Consider the following 25,268-nt stretch of genomic DNA (forward strand, 5'->3'; position numbering starts at 1 on the left):
TAATGTGAATATCCCCAAGTCCCATAAGTAACTTAGAAAATTGCTACAGAAGATAGAAGCCTGCCAACTGCCAAGTCGCTTCAGTCGTGTCTGACTCTGTGCGACCCTATAGACGGCAGCCCACCAGGCTCCGCCATCCCTAGGATTCTCCAGGCAAGAATACTGGAGTGGGTTGCCATCTCCTTCTCCAGTGCATGAAAGGGAAAAGTTAAAGTGAAGTCACTCAGTCGTGCCCGACTCCCAGCGACCTCATGGACTATAGCCCACCAGGCCCCTCCATCCATGGGATTTTCCAGGCTCTTGTACTGGAGTGGGGTGCCATTGCCTTCTCCGAGATAGAAGCCTAGAGTTAGTTTAATGGGGACATCATGAAGAGAGAACTTGGAAGTTCATGTAATTACAAGATCATTTGTTATCATAGTTTGGCAGGATCTATGGGTATAGGGGTTTTACCAGCAATCTCAGCATTACAACACATTCTATTAAATTATCCCAAACACTTATGGTGATGCTTAAGCAATCACAACATCAAAATCCCCAGCCTCCTTCTCTCCCCATGGAGACAGACTTAGAATGGGCTTTAGTCATTGGGATTGGAATTGCATCTTACACCATAGCCTCTAGTCCCAAAGCTGAGTGATTTCCCAAGTTTCGAAAATATCCGTTTTCAGCTTGTTGCCCTTTCTATGTCTATTGCTCTTCTATGTGGGAAGCTGGACAAATTTGTAAAATAAACTTCGAGTTTCTTGCCTTTCTCCCTCTGCTTATTGCCACCATTTGTATTCCTTATGGAGTAAATATTTTTGAATCTGAGCTGGGAGTTAAAACAACTGGGAAACACTCACAGACTCTGAAAGTTATTGGCTCGCTCCTTTTCCATCACATTCTTGTTCCTGTTTAGACTCTTCTCATACTAGGAAGCAGGGAAATGAATCACTTCTCCAGAACTTTAGTGCCCCCCTTGTACAACTTGATAAGGGCCAGCCAGGATGGCAGAGATCCAACAAAAACAAAAAAGGGCTAAAATAGGATTATTTTAGGGGTTTTTTTGTCCAAATATATAGAGGAGCCAAAATGCATTTTCACACACAGCAGTTTTTGTTGTTGTTGTTGTTTGTTTGTTTGTTTGCTTTCACTGCCTATATAAAGGAAAACACCTTGTCTTTCAAAAGGGGAACTCCACCTCTGAAATTATGGAACACTGACACAGTATCGTTCATCTTGGCAAAAGTTGACTGAGCAGATGATGTAGATCCACTTAACTTGGACTCAATCAAAGGTTTTGCTATTTTCATTTCACAGGCCAGATGTAGCTCATCATGGGTTGGAATCAATTCCAGAAGAGGTGTTAGAGTCTGTTGGTCCAAGAGAAAGTCTGATCCAGACACTGAAAAGAGCCATGAGGAAAATGGATACCATCTCCACTGATCTCCCAGCAATTTAGTTAGTCCAATATTCAGTTCAGATTAAGCAGTGGGATAATCGAGAAGTGATGCTGTCAATATTTTAGTTAATTTAGAAGTTACTCAGTCCCCAGTCATTGTGAAATCATCTCCTACATTCTCTGTGATGATGCTTTCATATCTGAATGGATAGGAAAACTGAATAGTTAATAATACACACTCTTGGTTTCCAAAAAATGCAGGAAGAGCTAGAGACCAATTACATGCTCGGGATGTGTTTCATTGGGTTACTTGAGTCATCTGTGTTAACTTGAATCTGACCACCAAATGCTTCATAATTTGTTGCTGCAACTCCTACATCTCAAAAAAAAAAAAAAAAAAAAAACCCACAAATGTTTAACTTATTGAAAAGAATACAATGAGTCAGCATTATGAGATTGAAATAGAAGTTTAGAATCTTTTTTTTTTCTTACGCACATTCCTGTCATCTTCTCATTGCAGCCTTTCCTAATAGTCGTATCAAATGCTCTTCTTTTTATTCTCCATCTTAATTATATTATATGTAAATGTATTGGTTTAATGACTGTCTCTTTCAATAAAATGTAAGCTTCAGGAGGGTAATATGAGGTTTTCCTAGCAAAGAGACAGTATTTTGCAAACAGTGATAATTTAATAAATATTTGTTGAATTAGGAGCCTTGTTGAAAAATCTTGTGGTTAAACTCAAAGATGTTCAGTGACTAATTTCTTGCCCCTATCCTTTTATCTTCATTTTTTGCAAGGCTAGAATAATTGGAAGAGAGGAAGTAAAACAATAAATAGATTTTCTTGGCTGGAAGCAAGGTAAAGAAAGTACAGTACAGAGTCATTTTAGTTTTAAGTTTTTAAAAAGAAGGTGAAGAATAGGACTAAGCCTTTGGCTCAGAAAAAAAAATGTGAAAAAGAAAAAATAATGTATCTCACCTTCCATATCCTTTTGTAAAAATGAAGTCAATATTTTGAATATGATTCAAAATTTCTATGTCTGTTTTACATCAACTGCATTTTTTTTTCTTTTTTACTTTTTGACACCTTTCATCCATTTCTCAGGATATGTTTCATTGGGTTATAAGCAATCCAGTCCTGGCTCCATTACTAGCCTTGTTATGTTACCCTTTGTAAGATGGGATAATTAAAGCAATCAATTCTAAGAGCTTTTGTAAAGATTGGGTCAAATAATGCAAATGAAGTGTTCAATGCATAGTAAATGCTCAGCACACACCAGTTAGCTGTTGTTAGTTAACATATGAAGAAACTAAGGCTAATAAGGGCTTCCTTGGAGGCTCAGATGGTCAAGAATCTACCTGCAATGCTGGAGATCTGGATTCAATCCCTGAGTCAGGAAGATCCCCTGGAGAAGGGAATGGTAACCCACTCTAGTATGCTTCCCTGGAGAATTCCATGGACAGAGGAGCCTGGCGCTACAGTCCATAGGGTCACAAAGAGTTGGACACAACTGAAGCGACTTAGCATGCATGCAAGGCTAAAAGATTACTTGTCTTTCAAGGCTAGTAGGCTACTAAATGGTGGAGACTGGATTAAAAACAGATCAGTCCATGGGGTTGCAAAGAGCTGGACACCACCGAGAGATTGAACAACTCCAGTTTTGGAGTTACGTTTTTTTCTTGAAAACTTTATCCAGACTTCTAAGTTACACACTTAATATCACAGAAAAAAAAGAACATGTACTTTAAATATTTATTATAAATGTTACCTGCAATAGTCTAATCATAAGAGTGTGTACATTATAAATAACACACAAAATTAGAAGTCAAAGGAACTCTATAAGAAATAAATACAAATTTAGTATACTTTCACTTCATATTATCACTCTTACTACCTCTAGGTAGATGTTTGTCTAACTCTAGTTTGTGTCCCTAACCCTAGTGTAAAATAGAAAGCCTTGCCTATAGCAGATGCTCAATAAGCGTGGTGAATAAGAGTATGAGCTTTTACTTTACGCTGTTATGCTCTATGCTCACTGCTGTAACATACAGACATATTTGAATGCAAATATGCTCAAAAGCAGTGTCCTTGAATTGATTTTTAATATATCTGCTAGCTTTCATCTGCGAAAGGTCAAGCTTCAGTCATCTTCCTCAGAGCATTAGTTAAAAGAGAGAGTTTGTTATACCAGCATGAACAGCTGGTATCCCAAAAGGGACATTTACAAGGAAAAGGAGGAAGGTCCTCAAAGGCCTCCATATCCCATTCAAAATTGTTTGCTTAATTCTCCTATCTGTATGCCTACAGAAAATAAATGCTGTTGCTGTCTCTTTAAAATCTCTAGATCTGCTGGGGAATTTGTGATTGTTTTCTAACCATGGATCTCAATCTTTTTTTTTTTCTGATGAATGGAATAAATGATAAGTATAGATCTTCAACCTGGAGGTGATTGCTTGTGGACCGGATGGAAGTGTGTGTTTTATTTCCTTCTCCACCAGATGAGAGGGTATAAAAGCAGTCACCTGTCAACCCACTCCAGCCATGAAATTCAGCAGCCTATTGTCCCAATCACTGCTCTCAATCACTCTAAACGGCCTCCAGGGGCCATCATTATTATAGGACATGTTCCTAAGAGTAGATAAATGGAACTCCACCTGCCAGCCTGCATAGGAAAAGATGGACATTCTTGGCCAAAAATATGAAAGGGCCTGGAGCTTTATTGACATTTACATCAAAAATAGTTAGCAATGAAAGCAGCTGTTGTGGCGTGCTTTCACCACGACGTGTTTGGAATATGCTGTGAATTGAAATACAGACCTCCTGACAAGCAATTTACCTTCTGTCAGTCTCCATGTGCTTGCAGCATTACAGGGTACTCACTGTGATAGGCCACTTAAAGCCACACATGTGTACAGTTTGGATGAAAGATTAACTACAATTTGAGGCAGGAAGTAACGAATTGTGGAGTGTCATTCATAATGGCCGACATTGTCATCTGCAGGGTGACACCATAGCAAGAAGGTGCCTCTGTTGTGACTGCCTTATGGAATCAGATGTCATTCATTCTAATGAAGTTCTGACTGCAATTCTAATAAGGAGAGTGCAAGACAGCTCAGGACTGGAAGCATTAATCTGCCTTGTTTGTTGACATTACAGTGATGACTAAAATGCCATTATGCAAGAAATTCTTTCAGAAGTGATTCAACAGGGGTGATTGTAACACAATGTATGACGGCCCAGAACAAAGGATGTGCCAGGAGTTAATTTCTGTATTTATTCTTCGCAGTTGATTCAGTCCATTGAATTCTCTCCCTCCCTTTAAACATTTCTACTAGATGATATATAAGGATGCCTCATAAGTAAAGTACTGCTGCTTTGGCTAAGCAAGATCTAGAATTTCAGTCTTTTCAATACACAGTTCTGTACCAAGTTTCAGAAAGCAGTGTAGCACGACAAATAAGAGTAGATTAAATATTTAGCTGTTCTTTCTCTAAAACTGTTGCCCCAAACCATGCTATCTGCCACTCTAGAAATAATCTTTAGTGAAATCTAAAGAGAAGGCTGGGGGTAAAGAACCCACCTGCCAATGCAGGAGACATAAGAGACTCGGGATCTATCCCTGGAGGAGGGCATGGCAACTCACTCCAGTATTCTGGCCTGGAGAATCCCATGGACAGAGAAGCCTGGTGGGCTACAGTCCATGGGGTCGCAAAGAGTCAGACATGACTGAAGCGACTTAGAGCAATCTAAGAGATGAGATTTAGACTAGAGAAATGTACTTTGAGATATGCACACAAAGAGAAATAAACAATGTGAGGGAGTTTTTCCTCACTTGGACAAGGAGTTCATAATTTTCAACCTGATAAACTGCTCAGCAGTGTAGGGGTTAGTGGGCCCCTGTCCAAGCTGGTATTTCTACAAGAATCGAACATCTCCTGAGTCAGTATCAACTTCACGAGTCATTACACATTTCTTCTGAAAAAAGGACACAGACACAGGGCATCATTTTCCTTGCTCAGTGTTGAGAAGCTGCTCTGTATTTCTTCTCTGCTTACTAACATTGAATTCTTTGGGTTCCTGGGGGTAGTGGCTGATAAGGAAATGATTCTTACCTGTTTAGGTCTTCACAGTTCAGCTAGGAAGAAGGCATTTAGTACAAATGATGTCTCAAATATCCAATGCATTTGTCTTATGATGGCGTATCCAAGATCCCTGCAGTTGGTAATCAATCCGCGAACCATTCCGCATACAATTCTATCAATTGTCGCCCCCCCACCTTCAGCCCTAGAATCACAGACTGTGTGTGTCCAGTGTTTCTATTTCTGCTTCAGATCAAAGAGAGGTCTAAAGTCCTTAATAAGCTCAGGAATCTAGCTTTTTAAACCTCCCGATGCTAATAACCAAACTGTTCTGGGAATCTAAAACTATCAGCAAAAGCAATTTTTGTTTGTTTTATACTCTATTTTGTCAAAAAAAAAAAGAGGTGGATATTAACATTGATCTAACCTTACTTCAGATGTATATTCCTACTAATAACAATTTCAAACATGTTCCCTGAGTATAAATATAGGCATGTATTTTGGAGATCATAAATTCACGGAATCACGTTCTACCATTGGTTCCTGGGTGTTAGGCAGGTATTGCTGTCTCAACCCAGAAAATCTATATGAGGTGGGTTCTAACAGGTCTGGGTATATCAGAGCAGAAGTGATATTGTGGGTGACTCACTTTCAGTGAAACTGCCTACATTGAGTCTTCTGGTAACTTCCAGCCAACGAAAGGCTGAAGGAAACCCCAGGCAGCTGTTTAGCTGCTGGTAGACCCAGACTTCCGAGGCCGTTATACAAATTAGCATGTTCCTGGAGCCCCTCCCAAAAAACAAACAGGCTGCAAACACCAGCACTTCTATTGAACGACTTACTTTTGACTGTTAACTCAGGCCTGTTCCTAATTCCTATTGCTTCTGTAATAATTTAGTGACTGAAAACAATACAAATTTATTATTTACACTTCTGTAGGGCTTCCCCGGTGGCTCAAAGGTAAAGAATCTGCCTACAAGGCAGGAGATGCAGGTTTGACCCCTGGGTTGGGAATATTCCCTGGAGAAATGAATGGCTACCCACTCCAGTATTCTTGCCTGAAGAATCCCATGGACAGAGGAGCCTGGTGGGCTATAGTCCATGGGGTTGCAGAGTCTGACACGACTGAGCATAACAATATCAAGGAGAAGTGAGCTATCACAGAGAGGACCTGGTCTTGTTTGATGACTTTACTGGTTCTTTCCCATACCAGCCTCTCCTGCTTGAGTCTTTGCATTCTCTGGCCTCTGAAGCTGGGTTTAACAGATACCACATCTTTCACTTCCCTTTGTTAGACCTCCTAGTTGCTCTTGGCCTATGAAGCACTCATGTACCTTAATCTTTCATTTCCATTCAGATAATAAATATCTTAAAAACAAATATTACTTATGAGGTAGTGCATTAGACTGAACTTTCTGGTAGACTGAAAACAAACATTCACAGTATCACAATTCCAATAGAACAATACTGAGACCTGAATTCAAATCTCAACACATTCTTTTCTATCTGGGTGACCTTGGCCACATTATTTTGTGCTTCTCTCAATTTTAAGGACTTTTTTTTCAAAAAGGTGATAACTTGGCACTATTATTAATGATTAAAAAGGACTACATACTATGGTACCAGGTGTGTGGAATGGTTAGCATATGTTTTTTCCTTCTTTTTCTCTCTTGTTGCCCAAGACAAACAGGAGAGCTGAATCATGGAACCAAATTAGAGGTATTTGAACATTAAAAAAAAAATCAAGAGGAGAAATTTTATTTGGAAAATATTTAACATTGGGAATAACTCTAAAAATTTGGAATCTCAAGCAGAATGGCAGGTGCAGAGGTGTTTCTCAGTGAGCACCTTCCAGCTATTTGTCAAATTTCATCACAAAGGTGTAGATCCCAGATTGCAGGGTATCACAGTCATTCTAATAAATTACACGGGCGATTACTTCAGATACGTGATTACAAAATGACTATGTAATACAAATTTCTTTCCTTAATACAGGAGAACATAGGGAAGTGGAAAATAGTAAAACAAAAGTCCTTGTCCTTTCTCCATTTCATTCATTCATTTTTTTGCTTATGCATTAACTCACTTGATATTTCTTGAACATGTACCTGTGCCATTTTCATGAACCTGGGGACACCAAGATTAATAAAACTAGGCTGTCTCCCAAGATGGCATAGACAAGCATTAACAACTGAGGAAAATGAATACTATGACAAAGAATGTCAAGACACTTTAGGAGCAAAATAGAAGGGCATCCATTGTAGCCATTAAGGGAAAGGAGTCAGGGATGTCTTCCTAGAAGGAGACTATCTAATATAAGATCTGATTGATAAGTAAGAGTTACCCAGGTAAAGAGAGAGGAGCAAGGGTATTCTAGGCAAAAGCAGAGCATATACAGAGTCGTGAAGAAGAGAGCACATGCCTTGTTGAGGTGAATACAAGATGGTAAACATGAGAGGGATGACACTGTATACATGCATGCTAAGTCACTTCAGTCGTGTCCGACTCTTTGCAACCGCTCAACCTGTAGCCCGCCAGGCTCCTCTGCCCATGGGATTCTCCAGGCAAGAATACTGGAGTGGGTTGCCATGCCCTCCTCTGGGTTTGGGGATCTTCCCAACCCAGGGACTGAACCTGTGTCTCTTATGTCTCTTGCATTGGCAGGTGGGCTTTTTTTTTTTTTTTTTTTTACCACTAGCAACACCTGGGAAACCCATCGATGACATTGGGAAACTCCAGACTGTGAGAAACTATGGAAAAACCACTTGGATTCCTTGATAAATTTCATAAAAGGTGGGAGAGAAGCAGAATTGAACAAGAGTAAAAATTAAAAGATATTTAGAATATCAAACAATTACAATCTAAGTTCTTACTTGGATTTCAGTTAACAAATAAATTGTTAAATATTTAAAATGGCCCTTGGCCTCGGGGTTGGGATCTGTGGTTTTAATGCCCACCAAAGAGGTGAGTCATAGGCTTTGTGAACCAGGGAGGTGTAGCTGGGCTTTCTGCAGTCAGGAGCCACCGAAAATCTGCTGGTCTATGAATTAAGGACAGGAAATGCCTCTACAAACTTGGGAAATAGTAAGGAAGCTGGTTAATTTGGGGAGTGGGGCGGGGGGGGATGTGTTTCAAATTCAGTGGATCCAAAATACTCTGAAATATTTATCAGAAGATGAATGTAGGATACTTCTTTAAAAGGAGAATAAAAATGTTAATTAACCTTGGGGCTGCCCTGGGTATATATATCAAAGGTTAAAAGCAGCCATTGAGAGAATGAAAGAGTCCTGTATAACTTCCAAAGAGAAGGGAGCTTTCAAGTAGAGGAAAATAGAAGATGGAAGAGTCCATTAAGTCCAATTAAAAAAGGAAAAGGCAACAAAGAAGAATGACGCTTTTTTTTTTTCAAGCAGAGTTGAAATAATAAAAAAAATTGATGATATATGATGCCCAACAAATATATCACACGGTTCTAAAATACTGGAAATTTGTAATAAAGATCTATTCCCCCAAGCCCATATATTTAGAAACTAAAGTGAGTCTAGCTAATTAAAGAGAAAGGAAAATCATACTAGAAATTTCAAATATTCAGATTTCATTAATTGGTTACAAAAGAAGATGAAACTATTTCCTTGTTCCTCAGTCTTTTAAGAGCCCATTGTTTTCCTGAGTTTTGGTTTATTCTGCATCTCAGTGCCTCTTTTCGAGGCCTCCGCTCTATCCAGGCTGTAGGTCCCCCAGCTTCTCAGAGCCCTGTGGGAGCTCTGACGACTGCTCCCTTTATAGCTCCTGATCTCTTCTGCCCTACCCAGCAGAGGTTCACCCTGTGTGTGCCCAGATGAGTACAACAACCGATCCAGGATCCTATGTGTCCTGGAGCTCTTTCTCTGTGGCCCACACCCCACCTTCTCTGGCTCTCTGCTTCACAGACTCCAGTTCCTCAGCCTCCCCTCACTCCAGACTCTGTGGCCCTCACTCAGCCAGTGCCCTGCAGGCCACGTAGGAAAGTGCCTCCAGGCTGAAAGCCAGGGCAGTCCTTCTCTGGGATCGAAGTCCTGCAGGGCTGTTACTCAATGGCTGAAAGCAGGCCCATATATTTTTGTCTAGTTTATTATTTATAGCAGGAAGGCAAGTCCAGACCCAGTTATAGTCTCCTAGCTAGAAGCAGCAGTGCGACCCGTATTAATTTTAGCAATTTTCCCATTCACATAGAATGGGAAAAGGCCTTAGTGTGAGATGTTTTCTTTCTTGTTGTTTTTTCCCCCCCAGAATTTCAAGGAAATTTGAAATTTGATTTCTTTTTGTAAAATTGAAGTATAGTTGATTTATAGATATCCCAAGTAGTTCAGTGGTAAAGAATCTGCCTGCCAATGCAGGAGATGGGGCTTTGGTCCCCAGGTCAGGAAGATCCTCTGGAGAAGGGAATGACAACCCAGTATTCTTGCCTAGGAAATCCCATGGGCAGAGGAGGCTGGTGGGCTACAGTCCATGCAGTCACAAAACTCTTACTCTTATTATCCAATAAGTTGGATACAACTTATTGACTGAAAAACAACAAGAATGTAGTTTGCTTACAATACTATGTTAGTTTCAGGTATACAAAAAGAATTTGATATTTTTACAGATTATACTCCCTTTAAAGTTATGATAAAATACTAACTATATTCTTTGTGCTGTATATTTCATCCTTGTATCTTATTTATTTTATGCCTAATAGTTTGTACCTTTTAATGCCCTTTCTCCATCCTGTCCATCCCTCCACCCTTATCTCCTAGGTTAACTACTAGTTTGCTGTCTATAGCTGTGAGTCTGTTTCTATGTTATTTTCATACAGTATCTGTCTTTCTTTGACTGACTTCACTAAACATAATACCCTCTAGGTCTATCCATGTTTACAGATGGCAAAATTCCATTCTTTTTTATGACTGAGTAGTATTCCATTGTATACACGCATATGTCACATCTTAATCCATTCATCTATTAATGGACACTTAGGTTGTTTCCATATCTTGACTATGATAAATAATGTGACTATGCAAATATCTTTTCAAATTGGTATTTTTGTTTTATTTGGATATGTATATCCAGAAGTGTAACTGCTAGATCATATGGCAATTCTAGTTTCAGTTTTCTGAGGAACCTTCATACTGATTTGCCTAGTGGCTGCATCAGCTTACATTTGCACCCATAGTGGCAAGGTTCCCTTTTCTCCACATCCTCACCAACATTCATTGTTTGTTCTCTTTTTGACAATAGTTATTCTGAGAAGTATGAGATGATATCTCATTGTGGTTTGGATTTACATTTAATAGATGATTGTGCGTTAGTCGCTCAGTTGTGTCCGACTCTCTGTGACCCCATGGACTGTAGCTTTCCAGGCTCCTCTATCCATGGGATTCTCCAAGCAAGAATACTGGAGTGGGTTGCCATTCCCTTCTCCAGGAGACCTTCCCAACCCAGGGATCAAACCCAGGACTCCCGCATTGCAGACAGATTCTTTACTGTCTGAGCCATCAGGAAAGCCCAATAAATGAGTAGTGATGCTGAACATCTTTTCATGTGCCTCTTGGCCATCCATATGTCTTCTTTGGAAAATATTTTTATTCAGGTCTTCCACCCATTTTAAAAATTGGATTGTTTTTAGGTATTGATTATATGACCTCTTTACATATTTTGGATATTAACCCCTTATCAGACTTATCATTTGCAAGTATCTTCTCCCATTCAGTAGGTGGTACGTGCAGGAGTGCATGTACTGGCAATGGCTGTCTCTGGCCTGATCAGAGACAGGACTGGCATCCACCCAGCTCTGTTCTAAGTGTGCACACTCTCTTTGGCAAAGCAGCCTCTGCCTTAGTGGGGAGCAGTGTAGGAGCCAGAGAGGCTGAAGCAGGAACCTACTGTGTGCTGGTGAGTGCTTGGGGTGGTCCTGGCCACTTGGCCAGAGCACCAGGCAAATGCCTGAGGTATTTTTGGTTAAGTTCATAATAGCTTATATCACAGATTAAGCTCCAACTTAGTAACAGAGAAATCTTTCTGTTTTGCTTGCATATATTGTCTTTTGCCTTATTTTAATGGGTGGGTAGCATTTGGGAAGGTTTTTAGTTAGAGATGATTGAAATATTAACAACTGACTTTATATCGTCCCAAATCATTTTCTTGCATTTGCCTAAAAGACTGAAATTATGGCCTACATCCCTTATTATTTTCAATTCTTAAGGAAGATAAAAAAAAATATGTAACTTGCATTTATATACTCTCCATGGTAAAACATGGAAAAAAGTTTATGCAGATAGAGAATATGAAAGTATAAAAGCTACCAAGATAAAAAAGACTATTTATTTACTTATGAATATGGCAATTAGAACTGTCTAAACTGTACAGTTTTTTTTTCTTATGAGATTCCCAAAGAAACTTCACAATAACATTTGCAAATGTTTCCATAAGAAGGAAAGTTTATGAAACATGTTTAAATATTTATAGAATGTTAAAACTGAGGCATTAATTGGCAAACAACTTAATTAAAATGCTTTCTCAAGTAATTAGCAACAAATACTTCCCTATCTGTTTTGCATGCCATTTGTCTTGTTGTGTTTGTTAAACCCGCCTGTCAGTCAAACTTTGCTTCAGGTAATTTTTTGGCTCTATGGGGAAAATCTTCAAAAATTACATCTGAATTTAAAATATTTTGATTATCATTTTTATCTAACAAATCCTCTTTTTCACTTCATCTTCTATATGTCCCAGTAAACCACCATCCTGGGAATTTAGGGCCTGAAGATGAAATTCCGCATCAAGGCAGAACTGAGTTTCCAAAAACACTCTCCCGAGAACAAACTGAATCAATCTAGAATCAACAAACAGTGCAGTTAATTAATGAGAACACCATAAGGGAGCTTTTTTAAACAATGTTGACGGCTGCTGCCCCAGGACCAATAGCACCAGAAGTTATTGCTGGTTTGAAAGAAGTGACTCTGAGGGGTCCCCCAAGGCACCTTGTGCTTACATTAGCTATTTACCACAACTTTTCCTTTTATTTGCACCCCAGGGGGAGTATACTTATTTCCTAAATTACTTTTTAAGTGATGCTTCTTCCTGCCAGTAGCCTGAGGGGCAGCGAAGGTACCACAGAGTGAAGAAACACAGAAACCAAATCCGAAAAAGCATAGAACAGTCTGCCGAAAAATCCCTGTACTAGAGGGTTGTTTTCCAAACCACAAGTCCTGAGATGGCACAGAAAGTATAGGGGCTCCTTCCTCCAGTCTGGTCTAACTGGGGGCGGGGGGTGGGTAATGAACAGGGAATGGCGAAGCTGGAGGGAGCATCAGAGACAGGTGGTAGTGTGACGTGTGATGGATTAGGAAGATGTAAATACTTACCTTATCGTTCAAGTCTTCTTAAAACTAAGGCAGCTGAAAGCCACTTAGACCTCATAATGAAGTCTCACTACATATTGAGGTTTAGAGGCACTGGTCCACAAAACTTCAGTTTAGTTCAGTCACTCAGTCGTGTCCGACTCTTTGTGACCCCATGGACTGCAGCACGCCAGGCCTCCCTGTCCATCACCAACTCCCGGAGTTTACTCAAACTCATGTCCATTGAGTCAGTGATGACATCCAACCATCTCATCCTCTGTCGTCCCCTTCTCCTTCCACCTTCAATCTTTCCCAGCATCAGGGTCTTTTCAAATGAGTCAGTTCATCGCATCAGGTGGCCAAAATATTGGAGTTTCAGCTTCAACATCAGTCCCTCCAATGAACACTCAGGACTGATCTCTAGAATGGACTGGTTGGATCTCCTTGCAGTCCAAGGGACTCTCAAAAGTCTTCTCCAACACCACAGTTCAAAAGCATCAATTCTTCGGCGCTCCGCTTTCTTTATAGTCCAAGTCTCACATCCATACATGACTACTGGAAAAACCATAGCCTTGACTAGACAGACCTTTGTTGGCAAAATAATGTCTCTGCTTTTTACTGCCCACAGAATATAAGTCCCTCAAAGGCAGGTAGCTGTCATTGTTCACTGACAAACCCCAGCTTTAGGAACAGTGCCTGGGGACATCCCTGGTGGTCCAGTGGTTAAAAATCTGCCTTGCAATGCAGAAGACATGGGTTCAATCCTGGGTCTGGGAACTAAGATCCCACATGCTGAGGGGTAACTAAGCCAGTTACTGCAACAAAAGATCCTGCATGATGCGATGAAGTTCCCAGGTGCTGCAAATAAGACCCAACACAGCCAAATAAATATTAAAACAAAGAAACAACAACAAAATCAATGCCTGGCACACAATAAACACTCAAAAAAAGGCTGCTGAATGAATGATTAAATGCTTAATGACTGAAGTGAGTGGATTTGGTAATCACTGCCAGTGATTCTCCCAGCAATTGAGAGGACCTAAAGAAATCCTGAGATTTTAGAATTAGCCATAATGGCAACCCACTCCAGTAATCTTGCCTAGAAAATCCCTTGGACAGGGGAGCCTGGCAGGCTATAGTCCACGAGTTGGACATGACTGAGTGACTAAACAACAACATCAATGTCTAACGCATGCTACAAAAAATGAGACCTGTAAGATTCAGTCATTCCTTGTTGTTGTTCAGCCATCCACTCACGTCTGGCCCTCTGCGACCCCACGGACTGCAGCATGCCAGGCCTCCCTGTCCCTCACCATCTCCTGGAGTTTGCCCAAGTTTATGTCCATTGCATTGGTGATGCCATTGTACCGGTATAAAACCTAGTTGACATCATGTGTTTTGACAGATTTGGGGATCGACAGTGATTAAAAGACAACTTGGTTCCTGCCCTGAGTTAGTGGTCTGATCAGGAAATCAAATATCAATCTAATACTTATACCAATATATAATTAATAAAATGTAATCAATGCCTGAAAACAATACTAGGGTCTATGAAAGTATATAAAAAGTGTTCAGAAAATTGGAGTGGTCATATAAGGCCGTTCTCTTATATGATAAAAATATTTTAAATGTAGACTAAATAATTTAAGGAAGATATGGGGTTTAGGGGTTCACAAAACTAGAATATTCATCTCCCATCTTTTCTTGTGAATTCTAGTCTCAATTAAACCTCTGAATTACAGTTATTCAAGATGTGAATTGTTTCAAACTATGTCATGCAGTTCCAAAAACTTTCAAAAAGTTGTACACCCATATAGGACTATTTTAGTAGAATAAGTAGGCATTAAATTCAGTAAGTCTTAATTCCTTTTCCTATAATTAGGATTTTTAAATATCTTAACAAAAAAGAGATTAATGCTTTAATTAATGAATAACAAACTTCTAAAAGTTTTGACTTTAAAAAAAAGTTTAGGTTTCATACTAAGCACAGTAATGGGTGGGGGGAGGGGGATATTTATTGACTGCTTTTTGTGCACCAACAACAATGCTAGTCTTTTACTCATTTTAAATACTTAATTGGGCTTCCCAGGTGGCGCTAGTGGTAAAGAATCCACCTGCCAATGCAGGAGACACAAGAGATGCAAGTTCGATGCCTGGGTGGGGAAGATCCCCTGGAGGAGGGCATGGCAACCCATTCCAGTATTCTTGCCCAGAGAATCCCAAGGACAGAGGAGGTTGGCGGGCTACAGTCCACAGGGTTGCAAAGAGGCAGACACGACTGAGCAACTGAGCTCACACAAATACTCAATCATAGTTTAGTTTGCTTTCTAGACAAGATTTCTGTTTTTATACTCTTCATTTTACTTATTTATGTATTTACCTATCTATTTATTTAATGTAAGAAAGAATAAGGTGAAGTAGTTCACATGCTGGTGACCATTTTTAAAAAATTAAAGAAAAATATGGTTACAGACACAGAAGCATAAAGCATAAAGCATACAGACCAGTGCATAAAGCATGAGGCAAATAAAGATGCTCCATTGTGGAATGAATACATAAGTTATCTGGAGATCCCCTGTTTTTTTTTTGTTGTTGTTGTTGTTGTTATTGTTGTTTTTGAATGTGTGTCTGCATGTGCTCAGGAGAAGTGAGGATGGGGAGGGTATAGACTATTAGTGTCTTACTGCTCACACTTCATTCTTCCCAGTTTCTTGATTTTGTAGGCTATTTGCAACCTAATAAAATTAAATTTCATCAATGATAAAAGCTACCAGAATTGGTTAGGAGCTATATTTTAAAAAATGATGGTGTCATGAGAACCCAACAACAAAAAAAAGACAGAAGAGCAGCTTGGATGTTTAAGCATAATCCATGGTGGACACAGGCAAAGGTTAGAAAGCCTATTTTCTAGGCTAGCAAGCTCCTAGGAGTACAGTAGGGCTGGGGATGCCAATCTACATCAATTGTTCTATCTGACTCCACTTTTATTCAGGAATACTCAAATGCTTATGTCCTGGTGAACATGGTACTTCTCTTAACTTTGGTAGTCACACATCCTCCTGATCTCTTTCACAAGTTTGGGAATTCCAGACGGTAGGGCAAGTTACCTAAATTGATATGACATTCAGATTGGACTTGAGTCTAGGGAAGAAAAGATCAGTAAAAGCTGGAGAGACAAAGAGTTTACTTATTAAAATGTGTTTTTAGAAATAAAAACATACCTACTTGGCCTCCAAAGAATCTGATGTGTACCATTCAATGACCAAAAGAAGACTGAAGACCATAGGGAAATAATAAATGTGTCACAGAAAAGTGGACTGGAGAAGAAAAATGAAGATAAAGACATTTGAAAAATAACTTTTAAGGTGACAATATTTAAGAATAGTACTAAATGAAATACCAGACCACCTGACCTGCCTCTTGAGAAATCTATATGCAGGTCAGGAAGCAACAGTTAGAACTGGACATGGAACAACAGACTGGTTCCAAATAGGAAAAGGAGTATGTCAAGGCTGTATACTGTCACCCTGCTTATTTAACTTGTATGCAGAGTACATCATGAGAAACGCTGGGCTGGATGAAACACAAGCTGGAATCAAGATTGCTGGGAGAAATATCAATAACCAGAGATATGCAGATGATACCACCCTTATGGCAGAAAGTGAAGAAGAACTAAAGAGCCTCTTGATGAAAGTGAAAGAGGAAAGTGAAAAAGTTGGCTTAAAGCTCACTCAACATTCAGAAAACTAAGATCATGGCATCTGGTCCCATCACTTCATGGCAAATAGATGGGGAAACAGTGGAAACAGTGGCTGACTTTATTTTGGAGGGCTTGAAAATCACTGCAGATGGTGACTGCAGCCATGAAATTCAAAGACGCTTGCTCCTTGGAAGAAAAGTTATGACCAATCCAGACAGCATATTAAAAAGCAGAGACACTACTTTGCCAACAAAGGTCCATTTAGTCAAAGCTATGCTTCTTCCAGTAGTCATGTATGGATGTGAGAGTTGGACTATAAAGAAAGCTGAGTGCCGAAGAAGTGATGCTTTTGAACTGTGGTGTTGGAGAAGACTCTTGAGAGTCCCTTGGACTGCAAGGAGATCCAACCAGTCCATCCTAAAGGAAATCCGTCCTGAATATTCATTGGAAGGACTGATGTTGAAGCTGAAACTCCAATACTTTGGCCACCTGATGCGAAGAACGGACTCATTGGAAAAGACCCTGATGCTGGGAATGATTGAAGGCAGGAGGAGAAAGGGATAACAGAGGATGAGATGGTTGGATGGCATCACCAACTCACTGGACATGAGTTTGAGTAAACTCCGGGAGTTGGTGATGGACAATGAGGCCTGGCATGCTGCAGTCCATGGGGTCGCAAAGAGTTGGACACAACTGAGCAACTGAATGGAACTGAACTAAATGAAATATTTGCCAAAACAAGTGTTAAGGGTTCAAGGATGGTAGAAATGCATAAAATGAAGACTGTAGAATAATAGAAAGGATATAAACTGTATTAACAAAAGCAAGAGAGGAAAGAATTAAGAAATTATTTATTTTGGGACTCTTTCCGTTTATATAAACAAGTGATTCTCTGGTAAAGGGGAAGATTAATGTGATGCCAGGAAGCAATAAATGTGAACAGGAAACAAGTATGCTTCAACAGTAACAATAAAAAGTCATATTTTTGTGAAGCTAGTAATGACTAAACACTGTCCTCTTCTCTAGCAACAAATTACAAATCAAGGAAATGAATTAAGTAGCATCAGACTTTCAGAGAACTAAACAAGTAGCATCCAACTATCACATATCTTGGCACATTAACATTCAGTCTAAAAAAGTAGGAAGCAATGCCAGACACCAGAGATAATCTACAAAAAGAACAAAAATAGAAGTATTAAATTTAATAATTTTAACCCAGACGATGTTTGGCAGTCTATGTAAACATTAGTGTATAACTAAGTACACTTAATCTTAAAATAGAAGTTTCCCAAAAGCTTCACATGACAAAAAACAATATCCAATGTAATTGTAATTCTGAAAAAAAAAAAAATCAGTCCAATTCTGTAGCATTCTGCAGATTCATTATTGAATATGAGGACTAGTTTTAAGAGCCTAGGGCTATGGGACAAGCCTAGGTTATTCTTATATTAGAAGCTGGGTTACATCTTCTCCAAATCCATAAGATTCTTTTCAGCTTGACAGCAATATGTGAATGGGGTTGTGGATTTGTATCAAATTAGATTCCCAGATAGCCTCTTTCTTTGTGGGTAACTTGCTCTTTTCTAGAATTCTCTCGTTGGGGCTTCTCCACAATTTAGCCAAACTCCATGGTGGCAAGGACATCTGGACGTTTACCTCAATGTGTTCAACACATTGTCAGATCGAGAGATATATATGCATCACAGAATGGAAACTTTTGGTTTCACAGAGCACTGGAAATACCTCCTAAGAAGAGAAGTGTCTGTTTGGATTAGATAGTTTCCAGTGAAACAGATGGGGTACCAGCCTCCTGGGTTTAAAACTGGCAGAACCTTTTAGGGCATTCAATAAAAGAATCAACAGTGTTTAAAGAGGAAGCAGAAACACTGGGGTCAAAAACATGACATATTTTCGCATGCCAAATAATAAAGTTAACATAACTACCAGTTAAATGTGCCAATAAGTTTGATAAATTCGATTCTTTGACAGAGTACAATTGCTTGAAGTAATGGAAAATTTGATTTACTTTTTAAGATTTCAATATTTTTGTCCTGTAGTCATTCAATTTAGCATATAAATTTCAATTTTATAGAAAATATTTACTTTCCTATAGTCTAGAGTTAGGACAAACTAACCTAGAGTGAGTTCAACCAAGGCTCAACCAAGAATGAGTTCAGGTTAATGTAATAATCACATATTGGCTACTTAATATGCTCAAGCTGGTATGCTAGTTTCAAAAGATGAGTAACACTCCGTCTCTGCCTTCAAGGATTCACCATTTAAGAATAAGTTCCTTGCATTTTTCCTGTTTCCACATGCAGCACATGGGCAAGACATTCCAGAAGTGAGTTATAACCTGGAGGTTTTATTTTCTTAAGTGTCTGACAGACTGTGGGCTTCCATATCCTCCAGCTTCTAATCTGAATATTGCTGATCTAGTAGAATGAAACCAATTTAGACTCAGTGGCAAAGAATCCTCCTGCCAATGCAGGAGATATGGGTTCGATCCCTGGGTTGGGAAGATCCCCTGGAGGAGGAGACAGCAATTCGCTCTGTATTCTTGCCTGAGAAATCCTATGGACAGAGGAGCCTGACAGGCTGCTGTCCATGGGGTCTCAAAGAGTTGGACACGACTGAGCATGCACGCATTTATAACAAAGGCTTTCAGGTGCTGTGTAGAAATCTGAATCAAACACAGTTGAGGGAAGACAATGAGTTCAGTTTTGTATGTGTTCTCTTAGATTCTTTTGGGATATCCACATACACTATCCAGCATTCCAGCATTCTGGGAAAGAGGATTCCAGGCTGAGAGAACAGCAGGGCCAAATACCCAGAATCTGTCTCTTATACAAGGTACCTAAGCAGGCAAGTGAGGATAGGATGAAATGAAAGGGGCAGGGACATAACTGGAGATGAGAGACAGGAAGGGCCAGTCCCTGCAGGATTTCCTAGGACAATTTAGAATTTTGGCTTTTACTCTGCAAAAGAGAGGAGTCCTTGAGGATTCAGAGTAAAGGAAATCCTTGGCTGAGGTCAGCACTGAGGAAATGCGAGTGTTATTCAAAGGACAACAGTGGACTGCACAACAGTCTTGCTCCTTCAAGAGAGCACTATACAAAAGCAGAAGACAATTTATATCAAATAAGACTTTTTATATCAATTATTAATTTTTATATATGTGGAGAATGGCTTTTATTCTTCCATTGAGTTTTAATCTTTTGCCACAATCATGTTATCAGACAAAATAATAAAGTTACAATCATAGGCAATATATAGGCAAAGAGAAAGGTAACAAAGAAAAAAGCAATATAGGATCAAAATCACAGAAAAAAAGTAAAGGAAATAAGTAACGAGTACAGGGGAAGGACTTGGTCTAATAGGCAAATAACACATCTTTCCAAAAGACAGGAAGAAAAATAGAAGTAGGAAATAGATGTGTTTTTAGGCATGTTGATGGGAGAGTTGAGGAATTTCCATTAGGAAACCCTTACTCTCCTCTGTAACATATAAAAGAGGTTAATTTGCTTAGAGAAAGATTCTAGATGTTGGAATTGGGGACTTGAAGGGGTTGGCAAGCATTTGAAATAGCTGTAATGGGAAATGGTGCTGAGAAGGCAGCTGAAATTGAGAACCATAAAAATATAATGTCAGCATTGCTCACATTTATGTGATTTTTTTTCTCCTGTGGCCCCCCAGCATCTCAGAAATAGAAGTAGAGAAGGCAGATGTTTGGATTAAACGAAGTTTCAAAAATGCATATAACAAGGGACAGGCTCTGGGAGACTTGAACTTCTGGCCATGATGTGCTAACAGGGATAGGGTTTGCCCTCACACCTTAAAAACTACATGTGTGTGTGTGTTAGTCGCTCAGTCATGTCCAGTTCTTTGCAACCCCATGGACTGTTGCCCATCAGGCTCCTCTGTCCATGCGATTTCCCAGGCAAGAATACTGAAATGGGTTGCCATTCCCTTCTCCAGGGGATCTATCTTCCTGACCCAGGGATCGAACCCACGTCTCCTGCATTGTAGGCAAATTCTTTACCATCTGAGCCACTAGGGAAGCTCCCAAATTTACAATAGCTAGTATCTATTGAAAGAAACCCAATTCAGGCAAAGAAGCAAAAAAGTAGAATTCAAAACCAGGAGATAAATCAATCAATATTAAACAGACATGGAAATAGCATGTTGAGAAAATTATCAGACTATTTAACACTCTCAGATAGTGCTAAATCCACTTTCTCAGATATACTCTATATAATAAAAACAAGGAACTCACGAGCATGATGAGAACAGTAGTAGAGTACATGAAAGAGACTTTCAGAGTGAAACATTCCCCATCTCCCCATGGGATTGAGGTGTCTAAGTTAATGGTCATGCACTTAAGTGATGCACTGTGACTTTAAAAGATGCAAACTTTATAGCTAAACATAATCTCAAAGAAAGTAATATTTCTATTGATAAATACAGCCAAACCAACTGATATAAAACTATACCTAAACTCAGCTAAACTAAATCTAAAATTATAAACATTTTAGAAAGAAGTAGAAGATCTTTAATTTAGGCATATATTTCTTAGATAAATCACTAAAATCACAATCCAAAAGGGAAAAATTGATAAATTGATTTTATTAACAGCTGTTTCCTGGTTGTTCAGTGGCTAAGACTCCATGCTCCCAAGGCAGGGAACCCAGGTTCAATACCTGGTCAGGGAACTAGATCCCACATGCCACAACTAAGAGTTTGCATGATGCAACTAAAAAAAAAAAAAAGAGAGAGATTCTGCATGCCCCAGTGAAGACTGAAGATCCCATGTAGTGCAACTAAGAACTGGCTCAGCCAAAGAAATAAATAAATAAAAATAGATATTAAAACAATTATTGAGATTAACAATGTCAGTTCTTTGAAAGAATAAAAAGATAAGTCACAGATGAGAAGGATACATTTACAAGTTACATTATCTGATTAAGGACTTGTGTTTAGAATATATAAAAATGCTCAAACCTCCAAAATAAGAAAACAAACATTTCAATAAAAATGGCAAAAAATTTGAGCAGAGATACATATATTATCTTACCAGAAATACAAATGGCAAAAATACACCCCCAAAGATATTTAACATCATTAGTCATTAAGAAATGCACATTATAAATCACAGGATACCACTTTACACCTATTTGAATGATTAAAACTCAAAAAAACAACAGTAACAACAAAAAACTGCCAATACCAAATACTGATGAGAACATAGACCAACTGGAACTCATATTCATTGCTGGTGGGAAAGCAAAATGGCAGAGACACTTTGGAACACAGTTTGATATTTACTCATAAAGTTAAACGTGTGCTTATCATATAATAGGAAATTCCTTTTTTTTTTTTTGGTATTTTCCCTGTAAAAATGAATCCCCTGCTGCTGTTGCTGCTGCTAAGTCACTTCAGTCGTGTCCGACTCTGTGCGACCCCATAGACGGCAGCCCACCAGGCTCCGCTGTCCCTGGGATTCTTCAGGCAAGAACACTGGAGTGGGTTGCCATTTCCTTCTCCAATGCATGAAAGTGAAAAGTGAAAGTGAAGTTGCTCAGTTGTGTCCAACTCTTTGCGACCCCATGGACTGCAGCCTACCAGGCTCCTCCGTCCATGAGATTTTCCAGGCAACAGTACTGGAGTGGGGTGCCATTTCCTTCTCTGAATGAATACCCATGCTCATGCAAAAACCTTTAGGGAAATAATACAGCTTTATTCATAAACGCTAAATCCAAGGACAATCCAAATGCTCTTCGGCTGGCAAATAGATAAGTTCTGGTACAACCATTCAGTTGCATATTACTCAGCAATACAAAGGAATAGACTACTGATATGAGCAAATAGATGGACAGACTTCAAATGCATGATGCAAAGTCCAAAAGCTACATACTGTTTGGCTCCATTTCTCTGATATCCTGGAAATGGCAAAAATAAAGGAGTGGGTATCTGGGGAGGGAAAAGGGCTGACCTCAGAGGGGCGTGCAGGAAGTTGTTTTTGGTTTGGTGGAACAGGTCTACATCTTGGCTGTGATGGTGCGAGCACAACCTCACATATGCATGAAAGCTCACAGAACTGTATACTATAACAGGGAATCTCACTGTAAACTATATTTCAATACCGCTGACTGAAAAGAGAATTACTGTGGAGACAATTAGAAATAGGTGTGTACCTATAGGCCAAAATTTTTTGTACTTTTAAAAAGTTTTAATTCACCTAATAAAAACACACAACCCCCCTTGATGATTACTCCTTGGAATCTTTGATATAGGTATTAACAAAAAACACATAGAAAAGTAAGTATAAGCATGTTTATAAACATGTCACTGTTTGGATTAAGAAAAAAATCAACAGTTAATGTAGCAAAATATGAAGGATGAAACAACTACCATTAGGGGAATGGTTAAATAAATTATATTGTGTGTGCATATATACACATGGGCTTCCCAGGTGGCTCAGTGGTAAAGCATCTGCCTGCCAATGCAGAAGATACAAGAGTGACTGAGTACATACACACAACTGGTAGCATCATGGTCAAGAGCATGGACTTGGGTCAGATCTTCCTGTTCAAATGCTGGTTCTACTACTATGAGTTGTGTAACTTTAGACATATTACTTCCTCTCCGTGACTCAATTTTGTCCTCTGTAAAATGGAAATAATAATAGTATTGAACTCATAGGATTTTTGTGAAGATTAAATGCTACATATATGTCAGTACATATAAAGTGCTAGGTACACCACCTGATACATAAACAGTCAATAAATGTTTGCTATTGTTAGTAGTAAAAATTGAGATTTCAGCTCATTCTAGAATCTCAAGAGATAAGATCATAATCGCTTCAACTAGAGGATCAGAATCTAAGCAAGTCTCCTTTTCTTAATTTGTCAAGGGAAAGAATAAAAAAAAAAATCCATATATCCAAAATGGATAGGACTGAATTTGTCTTTTCACAAAAAGGAAAAGTACTCTCTACTTGTAATATAATCGTGTATATTAAGCCTGACACTTTCCCCTCTTTCTTCACCTCCTTATCCAAAATTGTGCCCAGGTGCAGAAAAAGGATTTGAGCTAGTAGAAGGGAATTCATTGCCATCTAAACTCCATATGGTCACAAGAGATACCAGAAAATGAAAGAAGGTTCAGTCAAAAAGACACTCGCAGTAAAACTGAATTTTTAAAGCTACATCTGTCATATTATTTGTGCCACATGAATCATTTGGTTGCAGTGAGGACAAAAGGAACTCAGTGCTAGAACTACAGGATGTGTGTGTATCCGTGTGTGTTTGTGTGTGTGTGTGTGCGCACGCGCGCACGAGTGTGTGCCTTTCCCAGAACATATGTCATCCCACTCAGTTTTTGCCAAAGGTGAAATTGGATCTTGTACTAAAATATAGCAGTACACAATCAAAACGTTGGGGTTTAGTCCTCATCGGGGGAAAAAAGCATTTGATTTGAACTTGGGTTAGGCGGCTTTGTTGACATTTTCCTATGACTGAAACAAACAAACAAAATGATGCTTTTATGTTTTCCATATTAGCTCCTCTTCTTTTTCCCTCCCTGCCTTGTTCGTGGCATTCCACAACAAGAATGGAAACTTTGCAGGCAATCAATGCAGCCGAACCATGTGAAAAAATTAAATAAAATGGATGGAATGGAATCGCTGGGCGACTTGCATGGTATGGCTACAGTGAGACAGATCCTAGAGTTGGAATCATATCATTGTAGCATCTGCAGCGGCCTCCTTGGAGAGTACATAGTAATCATCTCTCTTCATGGTCAGTAACCACATAAGGACAACACCAGACGATGCCAGTGGTTTTGGTCCTGTAGCATTTATATGCTTCCCCGCGAAGACAGTCATGCCAGATAATATTCGTCAACCTTGTCCTTGGTCTTCTCTCTTGATGGAGGCAGATGTTTATTTTCCATCTGTACTATATGTCAGTGCAACTGCAGCCTTAATCTGGCAAAGGGTGCCTCTGATATGATGAGGCCATCACAGAAGCTGCTGGAAACATTACTCTGGTGAATAAAATCAGTTTATGGCTAAAAACATTTATTCTTCATTTTGATAAGCTCTTAACAAATGGAAATTTGCCTTCCTACACTTTTGCCAAGCATAGGACTATGTTTATTTCTCGCTATATGGGTCACCGAGGATTCCCAGCTGTTAGCTAGAGTCAGTTGTGCATTGCTGCACTCAGCAACATCTGTTTCACAAAAACAGTATCCAGCTTTTAGCGCTCAAATGGAGGTTATACCATATGCCGGCAGACCACTTAGTTTTTACCTTGGGAACTAACTTTACTCGAGTCAAGGTAACAGAGGAAAAACTGAATATTTAAATGTTACCCGGCTTCAGTCACATCTTCATGTGTGCCTGTCATTTCCAACTATATATAGTAAAGTTACTTCCAAGCATACACTGCAAGCTGTTCCTCTGTTTAATTATTAATTGGAAGAAAGTTTGTTTGCAAAACAGTTGAGATGTATTTTGTGATAGATGCGGATGTTGAAAGTAGTGCCATAAGGTGATTTTGCTAAGAGAGCATTCTGTTAAAACGTCGATTATTAGCTAAGGACAAAAACAAATCAGGTGGATAGCCCCTAAGGTGTGCCGTGATGGAAACCTACAGCATGCCAAATATTTTCTTACATTACAGAATAGTCTTTATTGCTTGACTTTTGCCTTGGTTCCCTTGTCTTAGCCCAATATACTTTTC

At 39.2% G+C, this 25,268-nt stretch overlaps 2 long non-coding RNA genes across 2 annotated transcripts in view; one reads left to right on the forward strand and one right to left on the reverse strand.

Moving 5' to 3' along the window:
• Positions 1-25,268, reverse strand: part of LOC145510995 (uncharacterized) — a 92,534-nt gene that overhangs the window by 19,760 nt on the left and 47,506 nt on the right. The window contains exon 2 of the long non-coding RNA XR_014057360.1: positions 12,846-13,679. This is a non-coding gene — a long non-coding RNA (uncharacterized LOC145510995). The remainder of the gene's footprint in view (positions 1-12,845; positions 13,680-25,268) is intronic.
• LOC145510994 (uncharacterized) overlaps positions 1-25,268 on the forward strand; it is a 35,087-nt gene that overhangs the window by 7,748 nt on the left and 2,071 nt on the right. The window lies entirely within an intron of this gene.

This window comes from Giraffa tippelskirchi, chromosome 6 (assembly GCF_054371585.1).
Source record: "Giraffa tippelskirchi isolate mGirTip1 chromosome 6, T2T-mGirTip1v1.2.pri, whole genome shotgun sequence".
NCBI lineage: Eukaryota > Metazoa > Chordata > Mammalia > Artiodactyla > Giraffidae > Giraffa > Giraffa tippelskirchi.